This window comes from Peromyscus leucopus, chromosome 8b (genome assembly GCF_004664715.2).
Source record: "Peromyscus leucopus breed LL Stock chromosome 8b, UCI_PerLeu_2.1, whole genome shotgun sequence".
Taxonomy (NCBI): domain Eukaryota; kingdom Metazoa; phylum Chordata; class Mammalia; order Rodentia; family Cricetidae; genus Peromyscus; species Peromyscus leucopus.
The window spans coordinates 85,668,578-85,683,374 of record NC_051086.1 but is presented as its reverse complement, the minus strand read 5'-3'; the positions used below and the strand labels follow the sequence as shown (position 1 = coordinate 85,683,374).

Below are 14,797 nucleotides of genomic sequence, written 5' to 3'. Positions count from 1 at the left end.
GGAAGGAAAGAAGGAAGGAAGGAAGGAAGGAAGGAAGGAAGGAAGGAAGGAAGGAAGGAAGGAAGGAAAGAGAGAGATGGAACCATTAGCCTAAGCCCAGAGTCTCTTCAGACTTCTGGCCTTCAGGCTTTGAACGCCTTTAGCCTCAGTGGGGAGAGGGGCACTTGAGGAGGCTAACCAGCTTGCTCCCGCCCAGCAGGTAGGACCCAGCTGCAGCATGTAGGACCCAGCAGCCTCTTGTCCTTAAGAATTTCTAAGTCCCAAGTCTGCAACTTTTACTTGGGAGGTAGGGGCAGGAAGATCAGGAGTTCAAGTCCATCCTTTGCTACATGGCACTTTTGAAGCCAGCCTGACAAACAGGAGGCCCTATCTCTATATACATCACACTGCTCCAGCCTTGCTAATGGTCTAGGAAAAGGTGGCAGCCATTTCCAAAACCTGGGATTGCTGGGCTGTAATAAGGACATAATAATAGAGAATAAGAAATAATAGTAAGTAAATAAATAATAATAATAAAATTTAAAATTAATAAAATTAAAATGATAAATAAAAATTCATAATAAATAGCCGGGCAGTGGTGGCGCATGCCTTTAATCCCAGCACTCGGGAGGCAGAGGCAGGCGGATCTCTGTGAGTTCGAGGCCAGCCTGGGCTACCAAGTGAGTTCCAGGAAAGGCGCAAAGCTACACAGAGAAACCCTGTCTCGAAAAACCAAAAAAAAAAAAAAACAATTCATAATAAATAATGATAAATCATCAAGAATAAAGCAGAATCCAAGAGGTGGGGGCACAGAGTAATGGCTGGCTTCATGCTGCTCTTTCTACAGTTTGCCCCATTTCTGCAAACCAACTCTGAGAATTTAAGAAAAGAAAAAAAAGAAAAAGAGAAGGTTCATTAAAATATAAAGAAACATGTTAGGACAGCCTGGGATTCATAACCACACCCTGTCTCAAAAAATAAAATCAGGGCTGGGGTGTGGCTCAGTTGGCAGAGCCTTGCATAAACTGGATACAGGGGTTCCAACCTGTGACATCAGTACTCAGCTTGTCATGCAAAGGTAAGGGCCTGAGTTTGATTCCCAGCACCCACGTAAAAAACGGAGCCAAGCTGGGGAGGCAGAGACAAGTTGTGTGACCAGACTTTTCCTGGGGAGATGAGACACGTCTACTCACTCCAGAAAGGAAGCCCATAACAGACCAGAGTCCAACTTGGTAAACCATGGGTTTTATTGGAGTTACTTACAGGAATATGGGTGAAGGGTTCCTTAGAGGAGCAGAAATGTCTCAAAGACAGCTGCATGATCAAAGCCCATCTCAGCACGGGTGACCGCTCAAAGAAGCTGGGAACCTGAAGCACACTGCACAGCTTGTAGGCAGACCAACAGGCTGGGACGTGTCCTTTCCAGTGACCCAGTGGTCTAAACCTCTGCTAGGCAGCCAGGCTGGTTTCTGTCTCCTCTGAGCAGCTGCTCTGGTCTCAGAGTCCTCTTCACAGCTTGGCTTGTCTGAGAGGGACTCTCAGTAGTCTTTATTGCTTACTCTGACAGGGAGGGGCCTCGTGAATCTGCTCAGTTTCAGGGACTTCCTGAAGCTATTTTGTGTTTGTTTACCTTCCTGCTCAAGGAGCTTCCCTACAGGATGGAATGTTTCAAGAGGAGGAAACTGTCACACATCAGGAAGGAAGACCCTTGGGGCTCACTCCCAGCCTGCCTAGCTGTTGTCTCTGTCCCATTCAACATGCTTTTTGATGGCTTGCAGGAAGACTTTTGGCTGTTTTTGTTTTGTTTGCAATAGGGTTTCATGGAATCCCTTCTGGCTTCAAACTCACAGCAAGCCTCCTGCCTCAGCCTTCTAAGTGCTGGGATTGTAAGCATGTACCTCCATGCCAATTTATGGAAGACTTTCACTGCTGGATCTGTAGCTCAGGTGTAGAGCATTCACCCAGTGTGTACAAGGTCCTGGGTTTGATTTTCAGCACAAAAGGGGTGGGGGTGGGGGAGAAAGAAAAAAGAACACCGCAGATCAGATGGCTTTTTACAAGATTTCCTGGCAAAAGTGGCCCACTCCTCACACCCCACCCCCCTGCACTGCTACAGTTTTCTCATGATTGACTATGGCATAGTACTTAGATCAAGTCAAACCTCTACCCTCCCTGCTCCTGCGGCTTCCTCAAGTGCCCAGCACAGGCCACACAGCTGCAATTTACTCTTACGGGTTCAGGAAGTCCATCGGACAGGTTGGAAACCTTGTGCACAGGGTACCCTTCCCCCAGCCCCAGCCCCTTGGTCCTCTGTGCATGGCCACTTTGCTGGGTCACTTTAGTTCCGAAGCCAAGCTGATGGTGTCAGAGTACCCACTCAGATGCTCCATGAAGGGAGGGCGGAGGCCTCAGAGCCTGAGTGCACAGAGCAGAAGGAATTTCCTGGTCTTTTGTGTCGGGCATGACATGCAGCTACAAACAGGCAAGGGAGATGGCTTCATTTTTTAAGTGGCTCTATAAATAACCTGTGTTACACATCTACTTGACAAAGGCTGAAGATTAATCTTCCTCCATCTCACGAGCATGGAAAGGCGCCAAGCTCCTGGACCCAAGTCTTCCTCACGCCCCAGCTCATCCAGAAAGACTGATCTTTACAAGGCCAGCATGGGTCTTAGCATAAGAAAAGTCACCAAGGAGGGCCAGGGATGTAACTCAGCTAATAAAGGGCTTGTCTAGTATTCTTACAGCCCTGGGTTTGATCCCCAGTACCAAGAAAACGGGTACAGTGCCTCATGCCAGTAACTCCAGCACTCAGGAGTCAGAGGTAAGAAGATCAGAAGTTCAAGGTCATACTTCATTACCTCCTAAACTCAAGGCTAGCCCAGACTACATGAGAAGGGGGAGGGGAGTGAGGGGGTGATGTCTTCAGAGATCTAGGTAACTTCAATGTTATCCTTTTGACTTAACTTTATGTCAAATTAACAGCTACCAGGGAAAGTTGGGGAAGATTTTGTAATAGATCAACAACATTCTTGGTTACCTCTCATAAAAGCTAGTCATTGTCAAGCGTAATTTTGCAAAGAAAAAAAATTATCTCTACTTATTTAGTACAGGGGGAGCATGCACTTGCTACAACATACATGCGGAGGTCAAAGGTCAGCTTGAGAGAGTTGGTTTTCCCCTACTCTGGGGGTCCTGGGCATTGATCCCAGATTGTTGATCTCAGTGGCAAAGCACCCTTACCCCCGACCATCTCACCAGCCCTGGAGTGCACTCTTGCAGGCCGTCTGATTCTGTAGATTGTCTGTGCCTTCCACTGCCTTCGAATACTTTATATCTCCCCAGACTGTAGAATCCGACACCGATGATTGACATCCAGAAAAACACAACTTGTATGGGATGGGGATGGTGCAGTTTATTACTGTCCTAATCATATGGAATGATTAGAAATCCATTAAGCAAATTCATTTCACCATCTTTCATGGCAGATAGGTATCTACAGAGGAATTGATCTGCTAGTCCATCATCTAGCAATCATATATGCATATATATTATTTTGTCATTGGTTTGGTTTGGTTTGGTTTTTGAGACAGGGTTTCAAAACCAAAAAAAAAAAAAGAAAAAAAAAAGCCGGGCGGTGGTGGCGCACGCCTTTAATTCCAGCACTCGGGAGGCAGAGGCAGGCAGATCTCTGTGAGTTCGAGGCCAGCCTGGTCTACAAAGCGAGTTCCAGGACAGGCTCCAAAGCTACACAGAGAAACCCTGTCTTGAAAAAAAAGAGAGAGAGACAGGGTTTCACTCTGTAGCCCAAGATGGCCCCAAACTCTCTGTATAGCTCAGGATAGCCTCAGATTTATGGCAGTCCTCCTACCTCAGCCAATGCTAGGAATATATATATATATATATATCTTCTCTCAGGCAAATGACGATTCTCACTGACTGTATTAGCTGGTAAGAAAATATTTGATAAATGTTTATTTTATACATGTTTGAGACTGCAATTTTACTCTTAAGAATTATCCTTTAAAACAAGACTGTTGGGGAATATTTGTTTACCCTGTATGAAGATGTGTCATTTTTATTGGTTTAATAAAGAGCTGAATGGCCAATAGCTAGGCAAGAGAGGATAGGCAGGATTTCTGGGAGAGAGAGAGAGAGAGGAAGAGGAGGAGGAATCTAGATGTGTGGATTATGCCAGGGAGACACCAAGAGATTCTAAAGAAATTGGACATGTGGTACAGAGCAGAAGTACCTGAGCCACGTGGCCGAATGTAGATTAATAGAGACAGGTTAATTTAAGAGCTAGTGGGACAAGTCTAAGCTAACGGCCAGGCTTTCATAGTTAATAAGAAGTCTCTGTGTCAATATTTGGGGGCTGGCAAACCGAAGATAGTCAGCCCAACAAGAAAGCTTGTTACACAAGACTTCTAGCTGGGGTGGTGGTGGTACATACCTATAATCCCAGTACTCAGGAGGCAGAGGCAGGCGGATCTCTGTGAGTTCAAGGCCAGACAGGTCTACAGAGTGAGTTCCAGGACAGCCAAAGCCACACAGAGAAACTCTGTCTCAAAAACAAACAAACAAACAAACAAAGACTTCTATAGACCTTTTGTTTCATATATAATAAAAATATTTATTTATTGTTGAGACAGGGTTTAGATATATAGCCCAAGCTGGCCTGAGACATGGATCTTTCCGCCTCTTCTTCCAGAGTGTTGGCATTACAGATGTGCACTACTATGCCCACCTCAAACACTATTATTTCCTTCCTTCCTTCCTCCCTCTTCTTTCTCCCTGCTCCATCTACAGCAGCGTCTTCTCACAGATAGCAGCAGGCACCCTGAGACACCCTCTGCATGTCCCTAGTAACAGACATCCCAGGGCCAGGGTCTCTCACCCAGGAAGTGAGTTACTATCACAGAGGGTATTGTTGCCACACCCTGCTCCCCGCTCCCCTTCCCTCTCTCCTGCCTGGGAATCAGAGAGCTGGCTGCAGGTTTATGCCATGAAGCCTCCCCTATCCTCAAAAAGATGAGACCTCACTTCTGCAATGGGGCCTGCAATGGGGGAGTCTCCACAATGCCTCTCTGTCACTGATGTTAATAGCCCTTCCAAGGAACCCCCTAGTCCCAGCAACCCATCTCAGAGTCCTCCTGAGCCTCTCTAACTACCCTCCCCTCCCCAAAACCGAGGAGTTTGGAACTCTTAATCTTAAGCCCCCTTGCCTTGGCTTTTTGACTGCTGGGATTACAGGTGTGCCCCCACACCTAGTCACCCTCATTTCCTTACAAGGAGCCCTCATCAAGGAGCCCAGTGCACTCGCCCCAAGCCCTCACAGATGACAGTCACACATCGGGGGTTGGTTGCAACTCCTGCTGGTTGACTCTAACCCCTGAGTCCTCTCTGGGCCCGCAGAGGAAAAGCATTTCAGACATCTTGAAATGCCACACCGTTGAAAAAAGGTTGGCCTAGAACCTAGCTGAAGGGGTCAAAGCCTGAAAATGTCCAAACACGGCGACTATGGAGTATTTAGTCACCGAGATTACACTAGGATGTAATCCTTCACTCCGTTCTCTAAAGCAGTCTCTCTGCTTCCTGCTTCCGCACAGCTTCATTACCTGATTACACACAATCAAAATAAATAGATACATTAAAATTTTTACTTAAAGGGTAGCCAAGTTGGAGTTTGAGACTATTCACAGGAAACGGTGCTTCTGGACAGCAGTGCAAGTCATGTGACTCGGACGAAGCCGGGAGCCACATGAACACTGCTAAAACTGGGGTGGGAGAGTGTTCTCCGCCTCAGGGAGGACCCTCCCAGGTGTCCAGTGCCTGCTTAATTAGACCTCTTTGAAAACAGAGCAGCTGATGAGGCTGGCAAGGCTGCTCAGTGGGTAAAGGCGCCAGCAGCCAAGACTAAGGACCTGAGTTCAATCCCCAGAACCCACATGCTGGGCAAGAGCAATTCAGACAAGATGGCCTCTAATGCCATGTGCTCGTGTGCACGCACACACACACACACACACACACACACACACACACACACTAAATTTCTTTTTAATTTAATAAATTTTTTAAAAAATGAGCCAGTTGAGGTAGCTGAGAGGACTGGGCGTGGTGGCGCTCACCTTTAATTCCAGAGGCAGAGGCAGGTGGATCCCTGAGAGTCTGAGGTCTACAAAGCAAGTCTCAGGACAACCAGGGCGACATAGAGACCCTGTCTCAAAAAGACCAGGGAGAGAGAGAGAGAGAGAGAGAGAGAGAGAGAGAGATGTCCGGGAGGGTATAAGCACTTGCCACCCAAAGATGCAACCCTAGTGAGCTGAATTCAATTCTAGGAACCCCACTTAAGGGTGGAAAGGAGAAAACAGACTCCACAAAGTTGTCCTCTGACCTTTACTCTCTCGCTCTGACACATGCTTCCAACCACATAAATGCCTGAGTACACATACACACGCACACGCACACGCACACGCACACGCGCACACGCACGCACACACACACACACACACACACACACACACACACACACACGCTCTGTACATGAATGGTCACAGAAAGTGGATTTTCAATTCCAGATTTCTTGAGAAACTAGACGTCCTTCAGTGGGTGACTGACCAAACAAATGGCAGTATATCCAGACTACAAGATGTTATTCTGAGCCGGGCGCACGACTTTAATCCCAGCACTTGGGAGGCAGAGCTAGGCAGATCTCTGTGAGTTGGAGGCCAGCCTGGGCTACCAAGTGAGTTCCAGGAAAGACACAAAGCTACACAGAGAAACCCTGTCTAGAAAAACAAAAATGTTATTCTATGACAAAAAGGGACCGAATCTGGATACACACAACTTATGGGTGAATTTCCCAGGAATTGTGCCAAGAAAAATAAAAATAAACCAACCAAACAAAAAAGCTAATCTCCCTAGATATGATTCAGTCTATGAAACATTTTTGAAATGTCAAAAATAGAGCTACATGGAAAGAGGATAGATTACAGGTTGAGCACCCTTATCCAAAATACAGAAACCCAAAATGCTCCCAAATTGGAAAATCTTTGAGTGTGGAATATTTGTACACTATGTAAAGATGTATTACTGCAATTGGTTTAATAAAGAGCTGAGTGGTCAGTCCCCAGGCAAGAGAGATAGGCGGGATTTGTGTGAGTTCAAGGCCAGCCTAGTCTCCAGAGTGAGTTCCAGGTCAGTCAAGGCTACATGATTGAGACCCTGTCTCCAAAAATATATATGTACATATGTATAAATAAATATATACATATATTTATTATTTATTCGTGTGTGTGTGTGTGTGTGTGTGTGTGTGTGTGTGTGTGTGTGTGTGTGATATTTGGGCATATGGAAGCCACATCATATATGTGGAGGTCAAGGACAACTTTGTGGAGATGATTCTCTCTTTCCATCTTTACATGTATTCTGAGAATCAAATTCCAGTGACCAGATTTCCACAGCAAGCATCTCACTCACTGAACCACCTCCCTGGACCTTCCCTATTCAGTCTCCACTGATTTTCTGGTCCATGGACCTACACAGAACATCACCCACACTCAGACACCGAAGAGCACACATAGAACCCAGGAGACTCAGATCTGTGAATGGAATCCATGTGAATGCCCTGGTTGTGTTTAAGACAGGGCAGTGATGACGCACGCCTTTAATCCCAGCACTCAGGAGCAGAGGCAGGTGGATCTTTGTGAGTTCCAATCTGGTTTACAGAGCAAGTTCCAGGACAGCCAGGGCTACACAGAGAAACCCTGTCTTGAAAAACTAAAAACAAAAACAAAAAACTCCAAACAAAACAAAAGGCAGTCTCCTGCCCTTAGAGGACGTAAGTGCTGAGGCCAATGTGGTTGGCCTAGAGCAGCATCCAGGGACACTCCCAAGGCCTCCAGCTATGCAGAGCTTTCTTTGTGAGACCCTTCAGACCGAGGATGGTAGTGTGGGAGTCCCCTGCTTCCTCGGGTCCCTAAGCACTCAGAGGAGCATCCTCTGGGCCAGAAGAGGGGAGGGGAGCTGGGCCCGAGGCCTTGATGAGTTGTTCTCTGCTTCCTCAGGGACAAGCACTGTCCCAGTACCTCCTTAGGTCAGTAAGACCCTAAGGCCTTGAGGTCGGTCATGACCTGGTGATGTGAATGGCCAGTGACTGTCAGGCCTGGCACTGGGTTGAAATATCCTAGCCAGGGAGCTTCCTCCCTTGTCTCTAGGGTCCTCTTAGTATTTGCCTGATGTCTTCTTGTCCCCAAATCCGGTGTAGGTACTTAAAGAACTCACCTACAGCTTTAATTGGAGAACAGAATCTTACCGGGACCCCTCCCCCACAAGCTGGTGAGCATTTGCCTGCACAAAGGGACTTGATATTCCAGTCCAGTTTTCAGCTACCTGCGGGGCCTGTAGATCCAATTTTAACCCCCTGACTCCAGAGGCCCCTGAAGGAAGGAGAAGGCCGGGCCACTGAGGCTGCATTGTTCGGCTCCAGCATTGTTCTGCTCCTCGCTGACCCAGAAGGTCCCTAGGGCCCAGGGGAATCCAGCCGGATTGTTTTTCCCAAGCCCGGGGCCTTCAGGTGTGAGTGGCAGTGCTCGGCCACGTAGGTTACTATGGCATTTCTGCAGCAGGAAAGAGGAAGGAACTGTGACCTGTACTGCTGTGGCATCAACAATGCGCCCCCAGCAGCAGCAGCGGGGACAGCGGAAGAGAGCTCAGTTTCCATAGTAATAAATCACCGGGGAGGGAGCTAGCCGCAGGATTTTCCCTTCTCCAGGTCCCCTGCAAACCCACTCCAGGCGCCAGGGTGGTTGGAGACCGGGGCCTCTCAGGACTGTGACTGCGTCTTCAGAAGCACAAAAGTCCCACCAGGGCCTGGAATGGAGGCGCCTGGAATCCCAGCAAGTTGTCCTGACTGCCACATGTGCACTATGTCCTGCATGCCCCTACAGACACACAGACAGACAGATGCACACATGCACACACACACACACACACACAAACACACGTGTTTTTGTTGTTTTGTTTTCTGGACAGTCTCACTACTGGTCAACTCTGGTTGTTCTGGAATTCACTCTGTAGACCAGGCTGGCCTGGAATTCACGAAGATCTGCCTGCCTCTGCCTCCTGCACACCCAACTTGCTTTTGTTTGTTTTTTAGAGCAGAAGTGAGGGGCCTGAGAGATGCTTCAGTTGGTAGAGATCAAGCCTGGTAACCTGCATTCCACGCCCAGAATCCAACTAAAGGAGGAAATGGAGAACCAGTTCCACCAAGTTGCCCTCTGACCTCCACGCGCACACCGTGGCAAGTGCGCTCACATATATACACTGTGCACTCATTCACACACAGGACAATAAATAAAAAATAATAATCAAAAAACAAGAGTCAGCGGCTTGTAGTGGTGCCTGCTCATAATCCTATCACTAGGGATTCTGAGGCAGGAGGATTGTAGCGAATCCAAAACTAGCCTACTCTACTTTGTTCTAGGCCAGCTTGAGCTACAGAGTGGGATTCTGTCTCAACAAAACAAAAACCAAAACAACAACAACAGCAAAGCAGAGTCAGGGCTGGAGAGATGGCTCGGCAGTTAAAAACCCCTGCTGCTCTCCCAGAGGGCCTGGGTTGGTAACGCCACAGGACGTCTGGCATGCACATGATGCACAGACATGCGCAGGCAAAACGCCCACACACACGTTGAATGATACACAAATACTAAACAAGCAGGAGCCATCTTCCTGAGGACCCCATGTCAGGATGTAGCCCTGGCTGTCCTGGAACTCGCTTTGTAAAGCAGGCTGACCTCGAACTCAGAGATCTGCCGGCCTCTTCCCCCCCCCCAGTTGGATGCTTTGACTCTTAGTGGGTGTTTAGCAAAGATGTGATTCTAGGTCTGTGGCTGGCTGTGCTCCAGCCCCCACACATGGTTCTAGGCACATTATCTATAATATCTCCTTCAGTCATGCCACTCCAAGACTGGCCCAGGCAACAAGGGACCAACATTTTGTCAGTGTCACATGCAGTGGGCTCACATGTCCCTTCTGACTGTCCAACATCCCCTCCCTTCCTGCTCTGCCCTGCCTAGTACTGGAAAAGATTCCACCTTCACTGCTAGGCTGGCGGGCTCTCAGCCTCTCCACAGCTATGAAACATCAAGAGACTGAAATAACTCACTTACCTGCAATCCAGAGGCCGCCAGGCAAACTCCACGAGGAACAGCTTCCTCTAGTCACACTGGAAGAATGAAACCAAATTCCATGTGCAAATGATTTAACATTAACTAAATTGTGCAACAGCCTGTTCTTTCTACTTAAAAATATAGTCATCTCAGGCTGGAGAGATGGCTCAGCAGTTAAGAGCACTGGCTGCTCTTCCAGAGGACCCAGGTTCAATTCCCAGCATACACATAGAAACTCATAACTGTCTGTAACTCCAATCCCAGGGAATCCAACACACAGACAATGTGCACATAAAAGAAAAAGAAAGAATATTTAAAACAATATAGTCATCTCAGCTGTGCAGGGTGGTGCTCAGGAGACAGAGGCAGGCAGATCTCTGAGTTCCAGGACAGCCTGGTCTACAGAGTGAGTTCCAGGACAGCCAGGGCTGTGTAGAGGGACTCTGTCTCAGAACAAGCAGACAGAACAAACCACAAACAAAACATAGTCATCTCGAATTTACAGGAGGAATACACAAACCACTGGTTGTTTGGGCTTGGGGACTGGTAGCCAGTGGGCAAAAAGGGACTTCTGGAGTGATGGAAAGGTTCTGAAACTGAATTGGGGTAATGGCTGCAAGCTGCATATAGAGTCCCCAGACTTGGTGAATAAGAATAGAGAATATATATATATATATATATATATATATATATATATATATATATATATATCAAAGGCGGTGGTGCACGCCTTTGATCCCAGCACTCAGGAGGCAGAGCCAGGCAGATCTCTGTGAGTTTGATGCCAGCCTGGTCTACAGAGTGAGATCCAGGACAGGCACCAAAACTACACAGAGAAACCCTGTCTGGAAAATGACAACAACAAAAAACAAACAAACAAAAAGAATAGAGGATACTCAGTTAAACTTGAATTTCAGAGAACAAGATGTATTTTCAAGCTATGGCTGTTAACTCAGGCCTGTAACCCAAGCTAGTTGAGTGGCTGACACAGAGCCCAGACAAGTTCGAGGCTTGTCTGGGCTACAGAGTTCAGAGCAATCCTAGGTAACTTACTAAGATCCTGTTTCAGAATCAAAAGTGAAGTCGGGGTTGGGGCTTGCCTGGCATTCTTGGGGCTCTAGGTTCAATATTCAGTGCTGGGGGTGGGGGACAGGAAAGTTTTTTGTGTGTCCCAGAATACGAAACTCGGGTCTGGAGAGCTGGCGGGTGGTTAAGAGCCCTTGTTACTCGTCATTCCCAGCACCTTCATTCGGTGCCAGTGACTCCAATCCCAGGGGATCTGTCGCCCTCTTCTGGCCTCCAGAGGTGCATGCATGTGGTGCACTTATACACTCCATATTAAATAAACAAAACTTTCCTAAAAAACAGAAAAATACAGCTGAGCGTGGTGGTACACGCCTTAATCCCAGCACTTGGGAGGCAGAGGCAAGTGGATCTTTGTGAGTTCAAGGCCAGCCTGGTCTACAGAATAAGCTCCAGGCCTCCCCGCCCTCCAAAGTCTTGAATTCTGGATCCTCCTGTATCTGTCCCCAAATGCTGGGTCACAGTCATACGTCACCATGCCAATGACATTTTGGATAAAATCTTCTAACAATGAGATTTATGAAATATAGATCAGAGAGGTTAGGCTGATGGAGAGATAAGGAAACAAACAAAACATCTCGGCTTTCTCTAAATTCTAGGCGATTCAAGAGTAGCTGACGACATTCTCACCTGAGACAATCAGAACACCAAAAGTGAAGCTTGGAGAGTCAGAAAAAGGAATGCTGTGTGACAGACTTCACTTGCACCCCTGGGTACTTTCCAGCCCAGGACCAATTAGTATATTCCTTGCCTCCACCATGTGATGGGGAGGGGGAAGTGGCGGGGGAGCAGGGTGGGTGTGGGTGGGTGGGTGGTGGGGTGGGGGCATCAAAACCAGACCCTAAAAGCCAAAGTTTGGAGGTGTGAGTCCTTCCCTAGAACTTTTGAAATTACAGAAATTTAACCATGGCGCCATCTAATGGATAATTAGGAAAATTAGACACACGGCCCTGGCCAGATCTTAAACTTTTTTTTTTTTTCAGCTATAAACTGTGGTTTAGCAGGGTGCAATAGCAATTAAGCAAAACAATGTCTCAAAACAAAAAAAAAAACAAGGCTGGGTGGTGGTGGCACATGCCTTTAATCCCAGGACTCGGGAGACAGAGGCAGGTGGATCTCTGTGAGTTCGAGGCCAGCCTGGTCTACAGAGCGAGATCCAGGACAGGCTCCAAAACTATACAGAAAAAAAAACCTGTCTTGAAAAACAAGACAAAACAAAAAACGAATAAAGGATTGGGGTGTTTGTCTAGTATGTTGTGCTGTGAGGCCCTAGGTTCAAGTCCAGTCTCTCTCTGTCTGTCTCTCTCTCTCTCACACACACACACCATGGCTCATCCTAAATACTTCTTTCTCAGGTTTTTGACACACTTAGTTCACTTTTCAGGGTTTTGGTTTTCTTGGTGGGATTTTTTTTTTTTTTTTTTTTTTTGGTTTTTCGAGACAGGGTTTCTCTGTGTAGCTTTGCGCCTTTTCCTGGAGCTCACTTGGTAGCCCAGGCTGGCCTCGAACTCACAGAGATCCGCCTGCCTCTGCCTCCCGAGTGCTGGGATTAAAGGCGTGCGCCACCAACGCCCGGCTATCTTGGCGGGATTTTTGTTTGCTGTGATTTTTATTTTATTTTAGATAGGCTCTCATAACCCAGGAGGTCTTAAACTTGATAGATAGCTGAAGCAGGCCTTGAATGCCTGATCCTTCTTCCTCTATTTCCTGAATGCTAAGACAAGGGATGTTCCACTCTGCTGGGGTTTTTTTTTTTTTTTTTCTTTAATTCTTTGAGACAGGATCTTGGGTAGCCCAGGCTGGCCTCAAACTCACTATGTAACTGAAGATGATCCACCTGCCTCTGCCTCCTGAGTGCTAGGATTAAAGGCTTGCACTACCACCACCTGGCAGCTTTTTTCTTTTTTAAAAAAGATTTATTTACTTTTATTCTATGTGTATTGGTGTTTAGCCTGCACGTATGTTTGTGCATCATATACATGTAGTACCTGTAGACACCAGAAGGGGGAGGCAGAGCTCCTGAAGCTGGAGACAGAAGCAGTTATGAGCCACCCAGCTGGGTGCTGGGAACTGAATTGGGGTCCTCTGGAAGAGCAGCAAGTGCTGTTAACTGTTGAACCATCTCTCTAGCCCCCTATTTTAAATTTTTGGTACATATTGAACTATGTATTTACATTACTTTACTGTCTGTTAAATATTTCCCCTAACACTTCTGCCGTGTACTTAGAGATTTCTTAAAAATTGAATGAGGTTATCAGTACAGGCTCATCACCCAGTGGAAAGGGCACCTCGGCTGCACTGGCTATGTTAATTACTGTCCACTGTATCAGTGGGGTGCAGAATTGTGAGCCCTGAAACCTTGAATTTGGCGTGAGTTTTGGCTCCAAGGGATGTGTCAGGTCCAAGGATGAATTCCTCCTCTTCAAAGTGAGACCTCACCTCAGATTTATTATGCCGTCCTCGAACAAGCGTCTGCCCTTTTCTGGGGCCGGCTGAAGCACCTGGCAACGTTTGTTGACAGCTGTGGGCAGTATGTTCCCTGGTATCATCTGAGGTCCATCAGCAGTCAGCCAACTTTCTGCTGCTTTCCCAAGTTACAAACACCCAGAAATGTCATCTTTCCCCACAGAGTCCCCGATCCAGCACTTCCCTCTGCCCAGGCAAGACAGAAGTCACTCTGGGGAAAGAGTCCAAGTTGAAATTCTACCAGGTAGGGTGGCAATTCATTTAGCACTCCGAAAGCACAGGTTGGTGAATCTTTGTGAGTTCAAGACCAGCCTTGTCTACATATCAGGTTCCAAGCCAGCACTGGATACACAGGAGACCCTGTCTCAAAACAAAACAAAACAAAGAAGAGCAACAACAACAACAATAACAACCCAGGGATGGACAGACAGCCCAGGGGTTAAGAGCACTGGATGCTCTTCCAGTTTAGTCCCTAGCCCCAAATGACAGCTTACAACAGTCTGTAACTCCAGTCCCAGGGGATCCAGCGTCTTCAGGCACTAGGCACACATATGGCAGAATACCCATACACACAAAGTAATAAAAGATTAAATTAAAAAAATAATGCTTTCAAACTTTCAACTCCCTTTAGACTCTAGACTTGAGGCTCATTCCATGAAAAGCAAATTCATAGGGATCTTTACCCAGCTCCTTCCTTCCTCCCTCCCTCCCTTCCTTTCTTTCTTTAGAGAACTGCAGTTGTCTGTCTGGTTTTTTTTTTGGTTTTTCGAGACAGGGTTTCTCTGTGTAGCTTTGCGCCTTTTCCTGGAACTCACTTGGTAGTCCAGGCTGGCCTCAAACTCACAGAGATCCGCCTGCCTCTGCCTCCCGAGTGCTGGGATTAAAGGCGTGTGCCACCACCCGGCCAATTAATTAATTTGAATACCAAGAAGCATCTTTTTTGTTTGTTTGTTTGTTTGGGTTATTTTTTTGGGACAGAGTTTCTCTGTGTAGCTCTGGCTTTCCTAGCCTTCTATCTGCAGACCAGGCTGGCCTCGAACTCACAAAGATCTGCCTGCTTCAGCCTCCCGAGTGCTGGGATTAAAGGCGTGCACCAC

General features: G+C 47.2%; 1 protein-coding gene across 2 annotated transcripts in view; it reads right to left on the bottom strand.

The window, feature by feature from the left end:
* Pecam1 (platelet and endothelial cell adhesion molecule 1) overlaps positions 1–14,797 on the bottom strand; it is a 92,372-nt gene that overhangs the window by 65,484 nt on the left and 12,091 nt on the right. For both annotated transcript variants that reach the window (XM_028865197.2, XM_028865198.2), the window contains one exon: positions 10,152–10,207. The gene's annotated coding sequence lies outside the window, so the exon portion shown is untranslated. Of the gene's footprint in view, positions 1–10,151; positions 10,208–14,797 lie in introns of those variants that run through there.